Source organism: Juglans microcarpa x Juglans regia, chromosome 3D, assembly GCF_004785595.1.
Source record: "Juglans microcarpa x Juglans regia isolate MS1-56 chromosome 3D, Jm3101_v1.0, whole genome shotgun sequence".
In the NCBI taxonomy this organism is placed as follows: Eukaryota; Viridiplantae; Streptophyta; class Magnoliopsida; order Fagales; family Juglandaceae; genus Juglans; species Juglans microcarpa x Juglans regia.
The window spans coordinates 15253759-15259758 of NC_054598.1; positions in this window are offsets into that span (position 1 = coordinate 15253759).

Sequence of the window (6000 nt, forward strand, 5' to 3'; positions counted from 1 at the left end):
GGTTAGATTTCACACAAAATCTCAAGCCGCAACCAGCACCTCACGTCCCCAAACTATCACGTCACCTCCTCCACATTCAAAGCACCCCTTCCCCTCCACCCACCATCCCCTCTTCCCTCATAGCTCACAACCTCCACTCAGTTGTTGCCACCGCCTCCCCTCAAACTCGTACGCCCAAGCTACTCCCTCTATCGTGAACTATCACGAAAACATCAAACAAAACCCACACACCCACAAGGCACCAGCCAAATCTGACCGAGTCCATCGTAAGCTGCGGACAACCCCATATGGCAAGCCCTTGTTTATGCACCAAGAAAATAGAGTATCATCCCCCACCTAATCACCTACAACCCAACGCCTTCTCAACCACCGCGACCCTCCCACGTTCAACCCCTCTGAGTGCCAACCCCTCTTTTTCCCAACTGCTATTGCTGCTCCTCTGTGTCACCGACAAAAAGCTCCCTCTAACTCTCTTGGTCCCCCCGTCCTCTCTCATGACAAAAGCTCTCTCTCTCTCTCTCTCTCTCTCTCTCTCTCGCTCTGTCGCCTTGGAACAGCAATTGGGCCAGCCACCTGCTGCTGCTCGTGCATCGCTTGCTAAGTCTCTACTGCCCTCTACCCACAATAAACAGATGGGTTGTGTTTCAATTAAAATAGGTTATATACATTTACGTAAAGCTCATTCTACGTAGAGATAGTAGGGAAGCCTAGGGTTAGTTTATTACAACTTTGCCCTCTAAGTTATAAGCAAACGATGAGAGTTTTGAATTTTTATTTTTAGTTGGGTTTGCTTTTAGGTTGGGCCTAAGTCTCACGAAAACTCGTGTTATTTTTTGTAGGTTCCGATTCATTTTAAATTAGTCTAAAAGTTGTTTAACGGAAAATATTTACAGTTTTAAATTATGTAACTCGGTATTATATTTTTTTATAGTTAGATTTCGATAATAAATAAGATAGAACTTAAATAGTCGGAGGAATTAAGTGGATATTGTGGTAAATTTGGGAAGTGATGGTATTTTAGGGTTATGAAAATTTTAAGTATTGAGAAATTAAAATAAGTTAATTTTAGCATTTCAGGAATAAATATTTAAATAAATACGTGTTCGATTGGAAAATTTACGGAATTTACACGCTTATTGTATAGGTGACGGATCACGAGTTGAAAATAGTGAATTAGCGCTCCAAGGTAAGTAGCATGATCATACCCTTACATGTATGTAAGGTAAATGACATGTCTTTTATAAAAATATTAGACATGTATGCCCTCCATTGGAAGCCTCTTTTGATGTATTCAGATCATGATAAATTATGAAAATTCATGATTTTATGTGAAGGTAGTTTATACATTAAAATTATTTATAAAAATTCATGATTTTATGAAATGAGTTATGCATCAAAAGATTTATGAAAAGACATGATGCTATGTGAGAGTTATGCATTAAAATATTTATGAAAAGCTATGCATGATTTTATGTGAAAATTTATGCATCAAATTATTTATAAAAAATCATGATTTTATGTGAAGAAACATGTATCATGGAAATTTATGAAATAATACGATGTCAATTGAAATCTATGATATGATATGACAATTATGTATGCGATTTCTTTTGAAATCTATGATATGATATGACAAGTATGTAAATATGATTATGATGAAGTATGAATGATAAGATATGTAACGGCCTATGTTATGATATGAAGATGGTACCTATGTTATGGACATATTATATTGCCAAGTCGTACATGTTGGTAGTGCACTCAGTATGTCTTTCTTATGTATGAATTCCACAACCCGCGACGACTGACAGAATCAGAATATACTTAGATTCGCTAACCCTAATTCACGAGGGTCAACAGTGGGTATCGGCTAATGATAAGTGAAATATAAGTTCATGTTCATGTTCATGTTATTTACGTATGTATTTACGAGTATGCATGTTTTTCAAGAAACCTTATGTTTATTATGTTTACTGTATGATGTGTTGCTTATTTGAGTATTTGACTCATTTTTGTATATTTTTATGTTATAAATCATCCTAGGTGATAATATTTATGAGGATGAGACTGCAGGACAGAACTTGATCCATGGAGGCAAGGCAAAGGCCTAGATAGTTATGTCATGTTAAGTTTATGATTTAAGGTTTAAATAAATTATTCTGATAAGCACATGAGATTTTAGTTTTTTTTTTTAAAATAAGTGCTTCCCTATACTCTATTTTGGATTTTAAGGATTTAATAAAATTTATTTTATTTATGAAATCTTTCGCATATAGCTCGTCATTAAAAGAAAAGTTTTTAGTCAAATTTAGTAGCACATTGGCTCCCTGAAAATTCTAAAAATGTCTTTATTGGGGAACGAGGTGTTACAATTTCCAACACAATCAAATGATGAGCTAGAGGAAGGGGCCTTAGGTTGACACGCCACATGGCATCTATGCAATGAACATTAGTTTGTGTAAAAAAAATTTGTGTCTATAAAAGGGAGAGCAGCCGAAAACCCTAAGACTTTTAGTCAATCTGTGAATTGCTCTTGAAGTATTCAACCATCACTTTCTCTCCAACTTTCTATCATTTTTCTCACCATCCAAATATTCTCTACAATACCTTCTCCTCACCCAAACATCATTTGGAGGATAAACAAAGCTAGAAGATACTTCCAAGAGGAGAGTCTAGAAGGTATGAAGCCAACATTTCCCTTACTACATACACGCACACACGGTTTTAAGGGGGATGAAGTTTCGGTTTTAGTGAGTTCATATAGAACTCATGCTCACACACACACATTTGAGCTAGAAAGAGTTTGCTCATGTTTTGGAAGGTTTTTTTTTTTTTTTCAAATGAACCTACGTTTTTATGCACATGGTTAGATTAGGGTTTTCAAGGAAGATAGAAGCAACAAGTATGGTGTTTTTGAGGTTAAAGGCCATAACTCCAGTGTTTCTATGAGTTAGGATTTTTGTTGTAGTTAAGTTTCAAATTCAAGGAAGAAGGGTCTGAATGTTTGGAGTCCCTTTCTTGGAAAAAGATGATAAGAGCACAACACTTAATCACACAGGTTATGATTTGTGATGGCTCGAGTTTTTGTCTAGACTTGGCCCTTAGAATTGTTCTAGGTTGCCATGGTATTTTAGGACCCTTAGTTATTTTGAAAGGCCTTAGAAGTCTTTGATGTAGTAATTTAAGCCCAAGAGAAGAGTGACTCTAGTTTACTTTAGAATTTCGGTCTTATTGAGAATTTAGGTACAATGGTTTGTGCCCACGATTCAATTCTAAATTTGCTAAGTGTTATTTGACCCAAGGATTGAACCTAGTCTTGAAAGTGGGTTAAGGGGAAAAAAGAGATGTAGGAAAGCACCAAGATAGGCTTACACGCCTAGCCCATTGCTTTTTGCCCAGAATCCAAGTTCCAAAGTAGGTTTCTTGGAAATGGGAGTCTAGGAAAGTGAAATGGTGTCTTTCTCGAAATTTTGCATAGGAAACTAAAGGGAGGCCTTTAGGATTTCGAATTTTGTTAGGTTTAGCCATGTGTCAAGCATGCACCAAGTTTCTAAAAAACTTTTGGGATAAGACTTTTATATCAAGAACAAGTTTGCCCCTAGGGTTTTCTGCTAGCATAGCCCCAAGCACTTCATTTGCTTTCCACTTGTCACTTAGTGCATTTTGGACCAATAAAATGTGAAGGGTCACCTAGGGAATGAATATTGAGAAGATGAAGCAACACCTTGGAAATGGAAAGTGAAAGGGATAGCTAGGGTTATGGCACAAGCCTAATGCCACTTGTCCTCCATGCCAAGAGTTCCTTGTTGGGAATAGGAAAAGACATGCATGGTTTTACCAAGTCACCCCTTGAGAAGACATTGACTTGTTAAAACAAATGAAGGGCATAAGAGGGAAATGAGATTTTCGGCCAAGGAGGGAAGCCCAACACACCACCTCCAAGAATGCCCCTTCCCAATGCAATCTAAGTGGGGAACTCCAAGAGGTTTCGGTTTTTGAGAGAGGAAGAAGAAGAAACTTTACCACTTATCTCACATGCAAGGGTTTTGATTCAAACAAGGAAGGAAGTGAAGGGTCTCTATATAAAGAGAAGGGTTCACGCCTATGACGCTTTTCCCTTGCCATTTTTTAGACTTTGCATGATTTTCCACTCTCTCCACACAATTTTTTCAAGTTCCTTTGAAAGCTCTCTTATTTTCTTATGTTTTCTCTCCAACCAAACAAGAAGCATCCTTGCAAGATAAGGATTTCGGCACTACCCAAGGATTTGCAAGGTAAGGTTCGGTTTCTCCTAAGTCTTACTCTTACACAAGTCTTTTGTCAATCCAAAAATGAGATTCAAATCTCATTTGACTTTGAGAAATGATAGAACACACACTTTCTACTATTTTCTTGGAAATAACCTAGGGTTTCTAAGAGAAACCTTTGAGACCGAATAGTGAAGGGGAATTTATCCTCCACGTCTTGATCGTCACATGTATTTTTAGCTACCTTAGATTTTTTTTTACCTTATGACTGAAATGAAGAGGGTTTTACCTAATAACCCTAGAAGCCGAATGGTTTAAGACCAAGTGATGCCCTAGAAACACACACACGCGCTCAAGAACATAAGATAGGATTTTAGATACTCTTTCTAATATGGTATGTTCGGATTTGCAGCTTGCTAGTGTTTCTTTACAAGGATTTTGTAAGTATACACTCAACCTACTCTTCGTTAAAATACTTGTATATGATTGTGTTAATCTTTTCATTACCATGTTTGTTTTGGTTGCTATTTCTTAATTGCTTGTTTGATTATGTTAATATGATCTTATATCAATTTATGAAAGGAATTATGTGCTGTGAAATTGTGATGAATATGTCATGAAATACTTATATATATTTCAGTTTTCACATGTTTAAGAATGATGGAATATGTATCATGATATTTCGGCCATACCATGTCATGAATGTTTCGGACCTTAGTCAAATGTTATGATTTCATGCATTGTTTTATTATGCTTTGATCCTATGTTATTTGCTTGAAGACATGTTTAAGTGATGAATTTCATGATTTTTACCCCTATATGTTTCGGCCTATGCAAGTTCTTATGGTTCCATGAATGTGTTTGAATGTTTCATGTGTTTCATGTGTTTCATGTTATTATGCCATGAATTGAACATGTTATGTTTGGCTATTTCATGCATAACATTCCATATGTCATATGTCATATGTCAAGTATAAGTACGTATGTCTTAAGTTCCATGTCACATGCATTTGGGAAAAATATTTTTAAAGAAAAGTATTTTTCAAAGAAAAGAGTTCAAATGTTTTATCACGACCCCAAGTGCTAGGCGGGGGAATGTCCTAGTAGAACTCCTATGTCCACTCTGGAGTGCATAAGAATGAAGTGATAATCCCTGGGTCAATGAAGAATAGTCGACGAGTCTCGAATGGATTCTTTTTAAAGAATGTCGAAGCGAGGAAGCACTTAACGCTAGTTAATGCATAAGGCATGTAACTCGACGAAGTAAGGTCGAGTTAATATGATTCTCTATTTATGACATATTGATCACGGTATACTGACTGTTGATAGTGCAGTAATTAGTAGGAACACGCTGTGCAAAGAGGGGAACCATGTTGTGCCCAATCTTTAAACAAGTGTAAGAGCTCATATAATAAGAATCACTCGATGTAAATCTTGTGATATGTTCTGATAAGACAAGTTCTGAATAAAATCACATGAATATAGAAAAAGTTAAGAAGTTTTCATGAAAAACAAAAGTCTCTATTACAAGTCTTTTGTAAATGGTCAAGTGCAGAAGTCAAGTTCTAGTTAAGACATAAGTCTAGTACATGTCCATGTATGCATATCATGATATACTTTTTGTATGCTGATATTAACTATGGCATGTTGTATGTGATTATTTGCTGAGATTTTCCGAAATCTCATTGTAGTTTCCACTAATATTCCCCAACCGGAATGGTAGAAGTTGTGACAGGTTTAGTAAGAAACGACT